The sequence below is a fragment of the Phyllostomus discolor genome, chromosome 3 (assembly GCF_004126475.2).
Source record: "Phyllostomus discolor isolate MPI-MPIP mPhyDis1 chromosome 3, mPhyDis1.pri.v3, whole genome shotgun sequence".
NCBI lineage: Eukaryota > Metazoa > Chordata > Mammalia > Chiroptera > Phyllostomidae > Phyllostomus > Phyllostomus discolor.
In genome coordinates this window covers 12,943,340-12,957,294 of record NC_040905.2, presented here as the reverse complement: position 1 = coordinate 12,957,294, position 13,955 = coordinate 12,943,340, and positions in this window count along the sequence as shown.

Genomic DNA, 13,955 nt, shown 5'->3' with positions numbered 1-13,955 from the left:
TTCCCTTTCAAAGGTGATTTTAGTTTTGGGAAAAGCCAGAAGTTGGAGGGTACCAAATCTGGGCTGTGGCGGTGCTGAGTCACCTAGGTGATTTTGTGTTTTGCCAAAAAACTCTGCATGAGATATGATGCATGAGCTGCTGTGTTGTCCTGATGAAGCTGCCAATCACCAGTTGCCCACAGCTGCGGCCTTCTGAATCATCTGAGTAGTTGCTGCAGAGGAATGTTCAGGCTTCATGCAAAATTTGATGCAGATTTGTTGCTGTCCTTGCTCAGTATTTTTGAATGCCATGACCACACAGTACATGTGCTCACTCAGTGACATCTACCACCCCCACTGACTAGCACAGTGAAGTTGTCATTGTTCATGCCCGTACATTCCGGTCCACTCTCCTTGGCTGCCAGGTTACATTGATGTTGCGCAAAACTTTCTCGTTGTATTAACAATGGCTGGACTTTTCCAGGAAAGACCTCGTAAACAAATACTAAACCAAAATGCAGAAGAAAAAATCAGTATCCCAATTCTGACTGAGAACTGAGTCAACAGCTCTCAATCTAAGATTCTCCATCGCTAACAGAAGGATAATATCACCTACCTCCCAAGATTTCTGGGGTACATTTGAAGAAGCTAACGTACATGAAAGCATTTTTAATGTAAAGTGCTATACATCTATGAGATAATAAGCGCAGAGCTGTTTGTCCTTAAAAATATAGTTTTGATCATTTCTCCTCATAGTAGAATGGAAACTACAAGCAACTAGTACAAAACTACATTTCTCTTCAATTAATAATGAGCTCAGTATTAAGTCGTAAGAGATGAGAACAAAAGAAACTAGATGGAATGCCATTGTCCAAGTAAACAGCATCTGCTATTGTTGTCTGACCCTTCAGTTAACCCCAGAGAAAGAAACATTATGGCTAGAAAGCTCTGAGAAACACAGACCCCTTCACTTGCTGTGTATTCTCTGCTCCTTTGACCCCCTTAGTGTATAGTATGTACACGCTTATGATTCGGTTACCTCATCTGAGATTTTGAGGGGTATGTGTAAGTATGCGCGTGTTATCTTCCTGCTGGTTAAAATATTTAAAATATGAGCTCTGAGAAGAGATGGTATTGTATTTGTTAATACTTATCCATTTTGTTTTTAACAGTAAATAAATAATAAGTAGTACATTAACATACAGATTTCAATTTCTTATTTCTCTCTCTTCTTCCAGAGATTTAATTCTCTAGGTTCAATGTCTTTGTTTCATCCCCTTCATTCGGCAAACTATACATCGTTGGTCCCACCGATTCCAGGGGCAATTTGGCCTTAGTCCTCTAGCATAGCCAATACCGTAGCAACTGAGGTCTTCAAGACCAATCTACTGGCCCATTATAACCCACAAGGGGTTTTGCATTGTAACCCAACCTGGAACCTGGCCTTGGTAGTTCTGTGATCAGGTGGTATCAGGTGACCACATATCCAGGGGTGCAGGGGACACTCCCATTTCATGCCTGTTGTTTCCACATAGGTATTCATAGCTTTTCCTTTCATTCTCAAAATTGTCTTGGTTCACAGACACATGGAAATAAAGAAACTGACAATGGCCAGAGGGGAGGGGGGTGATAATGGAAAAAAGAGGGGGAAGGGTCAAGTCAAAGAACATGTATAAAGGACCCATGGGCAAAGACAATGGGGGAGGGGTGTTGAATGTGGGAGGTGGGGGTGGGTAGGGCAGAGGCAAGTAATGGGGCGGGGGGGAATGGAGACAACTGTAACTGAACAACCATAAAAAAATTTTTAAAATGTATCCTGGTACGGATAATAAATTAAATGCTCACACATTGGTATGCACTCTCTGACAATGTTGTGCCCTGAATTTTATAAACAGAGCTCTATACAAATGTCAGCTATTGTTCTCATTTTATATGCAATATCCTGGTATTAATTTTATCTGTGGAAAAATAGAACAGATTGGAGGAGTTTCCTATCTCACCTGCAGCAGGAGCACTGAGATACATTAAAGAAATTTAACATTTTAAGATCTCATTTCCTTCATCCGCAAAAAGAGGGCTTAATTAAATTATTTCTATGATCCATTCCAAATGAAAAAAGCCCATGCTCCACATCTTCCCGTATCCTGTGAAGTCTCTCTGAAACCACACACTTTCTCCAGAGACACCTGGTTGCCCCCAAATTGTCCACTTCTTTACCCTAACTTTAATATTTAGCTGGAAGGGTCTCCTACATACACAGAGGAATTTTGACCACAAAAATTCCCAAAAGAGCTCTGAGTTTGAGACTGTGCATTCTTGCCCATTTCCCCTAAAACTCTGGACTTACGTTTACTTTTGACGTAAGACACATCTCAGGAATAGTCAGCCCGTCTGTGCCTGGAAGTCTCTTCTCCCGCTGGCACCCAGCTAACGGGCTCTCGCACTGCTCGTGGACTGCGGCATTTCTGCCGGGCTAGAGGAAACTGGAACAGGCCATTTATTCTCAGCATCCACTCCAATTTCCTTTTCCTTTGATTCCTTCTACACTTCCATCACTGTGTCTTCTTCTCATATGGCCTTCCTGTCATCGGGAAAAACAACTTTATGAGTTCACTAATGCATAAAGCACTTATTTTATTTTTCCCATAATGTTTATATTTTTAAAGAAGGCAAAAAAGAATAAATTGCTTAGTATAAAGAAACTTACTGATAGCATGAAATTTATTATGTTTGCTACCAAGGTCCTTTCTTTGCCCATTGTAGGTTACACCAGTTAGTATGCAGGTGAGGACTGAAAGAATGGAAGCTTTTTAGTCAGAGGAAGTTAGTTTTTTTTCTCAAACAGAAATTCTTCCATATTTAAGCATGCAAATATCTCAAAGTAACAAAACAGCATGATGTGTTCATGAAGAGTAATAAATACCGTGTAGCTTTAAGATGTGGGAAAAGAATGGGTACGGTAGTGGAAGAATCTGCAGAGGTCAGCCAGGAGCCGGAGTTGGAAGTTAAATTTCACGCCATGTTATGTCTAGAATTAAGCCATTGAACGCTTTTAGGAATACAGGTTGGATAAAGAGTTCTGACTTAGTAGGATCACCATAGCATCGGCGCGCAGGGATATCAAAGGCAGGACACACTAGACCCAGGAATTCTATTTAGAAGTCTAAAGCAGTTGTCTGGGACCTATGAGGTTTCACTGGTATGTGTAATAGACATGCATGCGGAGATGGCCAAGGGCTGAATTTGAGACATATTTCAAAAATAAACTGTATGGGATTTTGTGACCAATAGATATTGGGAGTAGGCAAGAGAGATAGAAAGAGAAAAATAAATGTTGATTTAATTTTTTTAAATATGAGAAACTTTTGGGGAGATAAATCTGGTAAGTGAGATAAATATAGAAGGAGGTTCAGGAGAAGGTTTGAAGAATGAGTTCATTTTTAAAGTTACTGAATTATATTTGGAGCTGTGCAGTTATAGCTATAGGTGAAACCCCAAACTGAGAATAAAAATCGATACCAGAGGAATTAGACAGTAGCGGACATCACGAGACCACCCAGCGTGTGGAGACAAGGTGAGGAAACCTGGAGATGGGGCACTAGGGAACACCTACAGTGAAAGGGAGAGTCCCGAGTCCACATATGATGATCTCATGCCCAACATCGTACGGAACAGTGGGAAGCCGAAAGCCTTTCCTCTAAGATCAAGTGTGAGCCAAGGATGCTCACTCTCATACTTTTATGCAATGTGGTATTTGTAAGTGCTAATCTGAGCAATTAGGCAAGAAAAAAATAAAAAGCATCCAAACGAAAAAGGAAGAAGTAAAATTGTCTCTATTTGAAGGTGCCATGATATTATAGATAAAAACCCTAAAGGCTCCACAAAAAAACCAAGTTAGAATTAATAAATGGATTTGGTAAAGTTGCAGAACACAAAATCAATATACAAAAAATTGTTGTTTCTGTACACTAAAAATGAGTCATCAAGAAGGGAAATGAGGTGCTATTTACAATAGCATCAAAAAGAATAAATACTTAGAAATGCATTTAACCAAGGAGTTGAGAGATCTGTACCCTGAAAACTATGACGTTGATGAAAGAAATGGAAGAAGGCACAAATAAAAAAAAGATATTATATGCTTATGGATTGCAATAATTTATATTGTTAAGATGTCCATACTACCTAAATCAAGGTACAGAATCAATGTGGTCCCTATCAAAATTCCAATGGCATTTTTAATACAAATAGGAAAAAAATCCTAAAATTTGTATGAAACTACAAAAGACTCCAAATAGCTAAAGCAATCTAGAGAAGAAAGAACAAAGCTGGAGGCATTACAGTTCCTAGTTCCAAACTATATTACAAAGCTATAGTAACCAAAACGGTATGATATTGACATAAAAAACAGACATAGACATATACCTCAATAGAGAGCCCAGAAATAAAACCATGCATTTAGAGTCAATTAATTTACAACAAAGGAGCCAAGAATATACAATGGGATAGTCTTTTCAATAAATAGTGTTGGGAAAACTGGACATCCACATGCAAAAGAATGAGACTAAAATCATATGTTATATCATATGCAAAAATAAACTCAAAGTGGATTAAAAATTTGAACGTAAGACTGAAAACTATAAAAGTCCTAGAAGAAAACATAGGAGGTGAGCAACTTGACATCACTTTCAGCAATGATTTTTTGGGGGGATTTGACAACAGAAACAAAGGCAACAAAAGCAAAAATAAACAAGTAGGACTATGTCAAACTTGTCAAACTAAAAAACTTCTGCATAGCAGAGGAAACCATCAGCAGAATGAATAATCTATGAAATTAGAGAAAATATTTACAAATCGTATTCATTTTGTTGATTACTGAAACTGGATGTTTTATTTACCTTATAATCATCGCCTCTCCAGTGTACCCAGCACATTTTTAGCGCTCACTGAATAATTTGGGAGTGAGTTTAGGAACCTCCCAGAAAGGAAATGAGTTTCCCTTGGCAACCGAATAACAGACCCAGCAGTCTCTGCGCACAATAGAAATGACACAAAATGTCCAACTACTCTCCCTTTTCCCTCCAACCCTGGAGTTAAAACAATCTCTGTTTTCTTCTTCCTAACCCACTGAACTTACTTGGCAGTAACTAGACTGAGGAATAGGGCCAGGTGGGGTGAGGCAGAACAAGGCAAGATTAAACAACTATACACCCTAGCTTCATTTTCATTGCTCAAATTTAGACAGTCTCACTTCCCAACCAACTACATCTGCTCCTGTAGTTATCAGTTGCTGCCTATACTTCCACGGTTAGGCAGGTCATATTTATAGACATCTAACCTAACATTCCAGACATCCCTCTATTTAGAAAAGGGCATGGGGTATGGATTGACATAAGCTAGGTTTCCAACTCTGTCCCTGTCACTGACTAGCTGAGTGACTGTCTATCAGTTTCCTAGGGCTGCCATAAGAAGATGTCACAAACTGGTGACTTAAAATGACAGAAATTTATCTCACAGCTCTGGAGTTTCGAAGTCAAAGTCAAGGTGTCAGCAGGGCTAAGGTCCCTTTGAAATCTGTATGGGAATCTGTCCTTGCTTCTGGCGGTCCCCCGGCAATCTTTGGTTCTTGGTTTGCACTTGCATGACTCGGTTCTCTGCCTTTGTCATAGCCCAGCATTCTCCCCGCCCGTCTCTGTCTTCCCATGGCCGTCTTCTTCTCAGGCACCAGATTAGGAGGCTACCATTGCAGCACGACCTTATCTAAACTCACCAAATTATATTGGCAAGGATCCCATTTCTAATTTAGGCCACATTCTGAGGTACTGGGGATTAGAACTTCAACAAATCTTTTTTAGGGGGGAAGCAACTCAACTCACAGGAGAGCTCAGGCAAGTTATCATCCTTGAGATTCATTTCTTCATTGTAAAATGAACATAATGACACTCCGGGATATTATAAGAACTGCACATATCAGGGGGAGTACTTTGTAAAATATATAATTGTCTGCCCACTATGCTGTACACCTGAAACTATTGTAACACAAAATATTATTGAATGTAAACTGTAATTGAAAAAAAGAAAAATAATGTAACAATAAGATATATAAAATCTTTTAGTTTTATAGAACACAATATTTGATAAAATTCTGTATCTAAAATTTGTAAATAACTGTTAAACTTAATAACGGAAAAATGAATAACTCAAGTTTAAAAAGGATAAAATATATGAACAGATCTCTTATGGAAGAAGATGTATATAGAGGCTAATAAACATAGAAAAATGTTCACCATAATTTTCCATTATGGGAATGCAAGTTAAAAGAACAACATACTAGTAAAATGGCTGAAGTCCAAAAAATGACAGTATTAATTGCTGATAAACTTGCAAAGCAACAGGAACTCTCATTCGTTGCTGGTGGGGGTGTAAAATGGTACAGCCACTTTGGAGGCCAGTATGGCACTTTCTTACAAAGTTAAACTAGGTCTTAACACATGATCCAGCAATCACACTGTGTTATGAATGGATGAAACAACCTCACTGAATGGATGGAAAAACAACTGACCTAAGTGACTTTGTAAATGAGTAGATTCTGTAAGACTAGAAACAAAAAGATCTGTATGTAAACGCTGCACTCCAGGTGATCAAGCTTTCCCATAGGGTGCAGGTTAACCTTTCTGAAACCACTATCCATGTATATTGGAAGTGAACTATTAAGTGAATGCACGGCTGATGACGGAAGCCGGGTTTCCCACTGTTTGAAGGGGAGGTTACAGACAAGCAGAGCAACGATGCACTAATGCTGAATGGGAGCTGGACACATCAGTACAGATGTACGTTTACCTTCAGATATAGAAGGATATGGATACACCTGACAAGGGGTTAATATCTAAAATGTATAAACAACTCACACTACTCAATACCATAAAAACAAACAATCCAATTAAAAAATGGGCAAAGGACCGGAATAAACATTTCTCCAAAGAAGAAATACGGAAGGCCAAAAGGAATATGAAAAGATGCTCATCACTAATCATCAGAGAGATGCAAATTAAACCTACAATGGGATATCACTTCATATTTGTCAGAACGGCTATCATCAATAAATCAACAAACGACCAGTGCTGGTGGGGATGTGAGAAAGGGGACCCTCATGCGTTGCTGGTGGGAATGCAGACTGGGCAGCCACTGTGGAAAGCAGCATGGAATTTCCTCAAAATATTAAAAGTGGATCTGCCTTATGACCCCACATTTTCACTTCTGGGGATTCATCCCCAAACCCAACACACTAATTCAAAAAGAAATAGCTTAAGTGCCCATGACCTTATGTTATGCAAATAACCTAAGTGCCCATCAATAGATGAGAGAGTAAAAAAAAAAGTAAATCCTAAAAGTTCTTATCACAAGAAGAAAAAATGTGTTATGATGCATGTTAAAAATAGGCTTACTGTGGTGATCATTTCCCAATATATACAATATAGAAAATCATTACATTGTACAACTGAAACTATTATAATGTTATGTGTCAATTATATCTTAATAAAAAACAATTCCTACACTAAAAATATATATATAAAGATATAGGTGGGGCAAAAGTAGGTTTACAGTTGTTTGTATAGAAATAATACAATAATTAATAAATAGCAATACTGTAAACCTACTTTTGCCCCACCCTGAACATAGAGAGAAAAATGTATGGATATGTGTATACACAAAGATTAATATTGCTGAGAGGGCCCCAAAGCAACAATACCCCAAGAGCAATGAGCACGTGTGAGTACTGTAATTCTTGGCTTCTAATAGCACTCTCCATTTAGAGGGACCAGGCTCCTTAGAGCTATGGTTGATTCTAGGACAAAAGCAGGATCTATACAAGGTAACCCAGGAATACCCTGCAATGCCAGAAAATAAAAGAATGCTTTAAGAAAATGAAAGAAAAGAAGGATGTAAAGATATGTCAAAGGGACACATAAGGCAAAAGAACTCCTGATGGCTGACCTAAAACAATTTGAACAAACAAATGAATCAAGTAGTATTGGATTATCACCCCAAGTATAAATAAATATTCATGAGTCCATAGTGATACTAATAGACACTTGGATACATAAGGAAATGGGGAGGTGTGACGAATGTCCTGTATAGAAGAATTCCAAATAATTTATGTAGGTAATCTGCCGTCAAGGAAGTGGAGGTGAGCCCTTCATTCTCCAAGCACAGGGTGCACCAAGTGACTTCCTTCAAGAGAAGACAGTATGGGATGAGGGGAGGGGAATGAATAACCACAGTGCGAAAAGCTGACAAACTCTACGTCACCCCAGAGATCAACGTGAACATCAACGGAGACGAGTCAGTCACGTTAGCAGTGTGTACTCTTGACATACGGAACTCTGTCTGCACTGTCTCTGCAACTTGTCCGTAAATCTACAACTGTCCTAAAATAAAACGGCTATTAGAAAATATCCTGGAACTCTGATATTTAGTAGGTTCAGTATCGTAAGAAACAGTGTTACCATTAGCAGTGGCATCAGTTATGGGAAAGGAGGCAAAGAAAAGTATTTCCTCTGCTCCGCTCACCAAAGCCATTCACCGTGCGCCCCGTGCACGCGCACCCTTACTGCTGTCTGATAGTGCTGTCAGCTCCGGGAGGCACGTTTACGCACCATGGAGACTCCCGTGCACTGAGCCCTTACTGTAGGCTGATGCTCCACGTGAACTATCTCATCTAATTCTCAAAACCCCTGTGTGGTTTGTACTGTTATTGTCCCAGCTTTACAGACGGGAGGTACTAAACCCAGCGAGGTTAACAGAAACTTCAAGAGGCTAAGTAAATTGCCGAAGGACTACACAGCTATTAAGTGAAAAATGTTGAGCCCAAGTAGTATGTTAGCACCGAAACTCTTTTTTTAATAATTTTAAAAATATTTTATTTGTTTATTTTTAGAGAGGGAAGGGAGGGAGAAAGAGAGAGAGAGAAACATCAATGTGCGGTTGCTGGGAGGCCGTGGCCTGCAACCCAGGCATGTGCCCTGGCTGGGAATCGAACCTGCAATGCTTTGGTTTGCAGCCCACGCTCAATCCACTGAGCTACGCCAGCCAGGGGCAGCACCTAAACTCTTACGCGGTCTGCTTAATTGTCTCCTATACACATGGATGTGCCGACCCGCACCATACGCATGCATACTACATTATTCATGCTTCTCCCTCTCTCTCCTACTGTCAGGACCAACATGCCGCTCCAACCACTTGTTTTCTATCTGCAAATATTCAGATAAATGCAGAATAAAATGCGTCAGAGTATCCCAGGACACGGGACCTTGCCCAAGCCCCCAGTGCTGTGACTCAAGCCCATTTCTCTGCAATGAAATACACTGTGAGGTAATATTTAAATCCTCGATGAGAAATAATTCAGTAGGCAGCACCATTGTGTCCGGCCTCTTTTTCACACCCCGATTTCCCACTCCGTCCTCTAACTCACCAAAGCAAAAACAATGAGGAGGAAGCCTTGTTTCCTTCAGACAGGCGAGTTTATAGTCTAGCTCACTTCTGGCTTCATGTTAAAAAAAAAGCCCGGTTCCTGGAGGTGAGGAGTTTCTGTTCCCAGTGTTTATCAATCTCAAGCAATCTTGTTTACTTTTCTGTAATTAGGACATAAGCCAGTGCATGTCAGGCTAACTGGCTCAGCTCCCCATGTATGTGACTGCTCTTTGCTCCAGAACTGGGGTGCTGGGTGCCTTTGTCTGGGCCTGTGGCATAAATAGAACAAAAGAAAAAAAATTTCCCGAGAGAAAACCTTGAAAACCAAGGAGTGATAACCTTTTCACACACTGAGGGGTGGGTGGCGGCAGGGAGGGGTAAAACAGCAAACAAACCACGTCCTTCCTTGGGTTTTCCTGTCTTCAAAGGGATTGAGGGCCCACGTGAATTTCTTCCCAGGCACTGGCAGACAGTGTTAAAAATTACCCAGCAAACTCTTCGTACAGCAAGGCAGCCAGTTTCTTAGTTTACTTCCCCAGCAGGCAACGAATGTCCTAACCCGAGAGCTCCCATATTCCACTACGAGAAACCTTGTCAAGAGTGTAAGGAACATAAAGAACCATATGCGTATCCTCTAGGGCTGCTGCTCCCTTGACGAGGGGCAGCCTGGGAGAGAGCAGCATCTGTGCCATAGGAAGGGTGCACAGGAAATAGCCATTCTCCCCTTTGTACTCAGTGGGTGCCCTGTTTTCCTCCCAGCCCCTCAGTAGCTTTCCCTAATTAAGCTTAAATGCTGAACAATGGTTGTCCTTTAGTTAGTACTAGGAAGTGACATAGTCACACAGTCCCCTCCATTAGTTTGTACTTCCTTCTCCACTCCGCTTACTCGGAGAGCACTGTGCTTTCCTGTTGCTGTACTTGGTACCCTCGACCTTGTAGCACGGCTTGGGGTGTCCACATAAGCATCTCTCACTTGACTGTAAATCCTTTAATAGAAGTGGTTCTCTGCCCTTCCTGCACAGGGCCTTGCATCTTGCTCAGAAGTGCTTGTTGAACCATAAATTGTCAAGGCTTTGATAAGCCTTTTTCATGTAAGATGTCCACAAATTCCTCATGGACCAGATGCTGCTGTTTCTTTGTACACACCTCTCCTCAGCTTGCAGTCCCTTCCTCCCATCCACCTACAACCCATAACACACACACACACTCAGTTATCAACCAGTTGCAGTTTAAGCAGACATCAACCAATTAATTAATAGATATTTCATGAGATATACTCAGTAAAACTCCAGCCTGTTGCTCATCAATATGTATGATCTTTCTGACCTATGTGTATTTAAATAATAAAGAAAGCAAGAATAACAACAACCAAAATATCAAGTAGAGAAAAGGATAAAGACTACTACTGTCTTATACCTGGGGATCTGGGAAGCAATCCTAATATTAATTCCATAAAAGAATAGTGAATGCAAATAAATACTCTAACCACCCTCAATTAAAACCATCCCACATTGGTATTCTTTAAAAAATATTTATTGAATGTCTACTATGAACCACAGAGTATACCAGAAGCTAGAAATAAAGACCTTGTGCCATTGGAGTTTATATTCTATAATAAGTGGAGAAAGAAAGAAAGAAAGAAAGAAAGAAAGAAAGAAAGAAAGAAAGAAAAAAAGAAAGAAAGAAAGAGGGAGGAAGGAAAAGGAAGGAAGGGAGGAAGGGAGGAAGGACGGAAGGAAGGAAGGAAGGGTGTAGGAAGGAAAATATAGTAAGGATGTCAGCGTCTAGAGGAAGGAGCCCCGTGGATGGCCAGGGCAGGCTTTTGCGATGAAGCGGTACCTTAGCAGGCGCTGATAAAGCGAGAGCTGAGTCCCGTGGCTGCATGGTGGAAAGGCACTTTAGGAAAAAGAAATGGGAAATGCAGGGTGGTTTTGATGGGAGCATCATTAGTACATTCCAGCAATGGAGCCAGCGCGGCTGGAGAGGAGAGCGCACGGGAAAGAGACAAATGGGAACCTGAGGGCACAGGGCCTTGCTCAGTGAATGACCCTCTAGAAACTGGCATTAACAGTATCCTCCGCAAAAGGGAAAGGCTTAAAATCAAGTAAGTTCAAAGGAGGAAGGAAGGTGAAAAGGAGAGAAAGAAAAAATTCATTGGACTACATCTAGATTTGTTTCTTTGTTCTTAGTGGCTGTACTAATTTAATTTTAGGAAGGAGCCTACTCAGGTTGCTCACTCTTCTTAAAAAGCATTCTTGCAGGTCCTCATATTGTCTTTTTTTCTGTGACCACCTGAGTGATCTATGCTCACTGCTCCCATGCCCTCACTTTCCCTTCATTCCTCGATCTGGAACAGTCTTAAGTTCTGCTGCTATTAAACCACCAACCTTCCCACAAAGCTGACAAAATGAACCCCTCAACAGTCAAATCTAATGGTCCATTCCCGGTGACATCCAGCAGCTGGACTCCTCTGCCGGAACAATCGTTTGGTGGCTGTTTCAGCATCCTTCTTCTGCCCAGTTTTGTTTTCACTCACCTCTCCTGCTACTTCTCACCCTCTTTCCTTGGGTCCTCTTTCTCTGCCTATTCAGTTGTTGGTGCTGCTCAGATTCCTGTCCTGGAGAACCTTCTCACTCTAATTATTCTTCCTGGCAAGCCTATTCACTCCCTTTGCTTCTTCCACCTGCACATCAAATTTATATTTTACACAGCGCACTAGGCATTCCAGTTGGGTAACTAATATAGGAATATCTCCTTTTTACCATGCCAAAAATAATAAAAATAATATATTAGCCATTACTTCTCACTGCTGCCCAAAGAAGAAACCTCAAAGTCATCTCCATCATGACAATAGCTACCCACCCCATGCCAGAAATTCTACCTCTGAGCACCTCTCTTCCATCCCCCTCCTCTCCAACCTGATGTTACCGTCTCACTTCCGATTCTCTTCATCCGTGGTCCCAGTTGCTTACCAGCTCCCCTGACTGGTCTGCCCTCTCCATTCTGTCCCCTTCAACACAACCGCATTGCTGTCGCTGCAGTCTTTCTAAGACCCAAATCTTACCACGTTCCTCTCACCTTATCTGAGTCTTCCCTTTAATTTTCCTTTCTCATCCTAAGTAACCCACGCATTATGCCAAACTGTAGTCCCCACTCTAGATGTACTGGTCATTCCCTCAGCTAACTACACACTTTCACACTGTGCACCCTACCTCACCTGGAACGCTTTTCCCGATGACTCTCACCTGTTCCGTACATCCGACTCAAACCCGGCCCCCCCTCCCGTCTCTGTGAACCTTCGGCAACATCCCCATGTGTACTTCCCCCTCGTGCAAGAGTTTACTATCCTCCCATATGCTAGCGTGACACTTCGCACCTGTCGCTATTGTAGCCCTTACCATGTTTCATCATCATGTGTTTATTACATGGCTGTCTGCCCAACCCTGATGTGAGTCCTTTAAGGTCAGGAACTCTACACTCTTCACTTTTATATACCAAGTGCTAGGCAGAGTAAAATATATAAAAAGATGCTTAATAAATATTTCTTGATTAAAAAAAGAGAATGGTAAATGAGATGAAAATGGGTAAGTCTCAAAGCAGAGTCAGAGAATAGGAGAAATCGCCCTGGTTGGTGTGGCTCAGTGGTTGAGTGCTGGCCTGCAAACAAAAGAGCTGCAGGTTCAATTCCCAGTCAGGGCACATGCCTGGGTTGCAGGCCAGGTCCCCAGTAAGGGGCATGTGGGAGGCAAGCACACATTAATGTTCCTCTCCCTCTTTCTCTCTTCTCTCCCCTCTGCCTAAAAATAAATAAATAAAATATTTTTAAACATAGGAGAAATCAAGATGGTAAAAAGATTTGCGAAGTCAGCAGAGAGAAAAACATCACAAAATATTAAAGCCAAAGCTAACTTTTGTAATCTTCTATAATCATCGAACTTGACCAGTAATAGGGCTGGAATTCAGAATACTCAAGTAGCAGATAATTAGAGGTGCTTGAACTCAAGATCCAACATTTGGTCTACAGTTCTCAGGGAACAGCACAGACCACGAAGTACACACGGAGCATCCCGCTCACCTGTGCACCATGCCTTTCCAACCGAGATGGGCAAAAGGTCTGAGCAAGTTTAATGCAGCCTCAAGTTCATTGAAAGCGTTATTTTCCTCTTAAAATTTTCTCATATGATGATTTTACTTCCCCTGCCTTATTTTACGCATGTCAGTCTACCCCCTTTACAGTTTGTAAAGCAGCAACCTATCATTTTACCAGATTCTCGTAGGAGTCTTTTGGATCTTTGGTTATAATTACATGTTCTTCCCTTTACTATTGCACCGCTGCCTGTAACTACAAAAGGTGACAAAATATCAGCCAGGCAGCTGAATACACTGTCTGCCCTCCTGTGGTTTATGCAGACGCACTGAAGACTGTGCGTCACGGCACGGGCTATGACGCTGGCTGTGCCCACCACCAGCGGAGTGTCGCTTCACTGGCGCCGGGCCCTGCGCCTCAG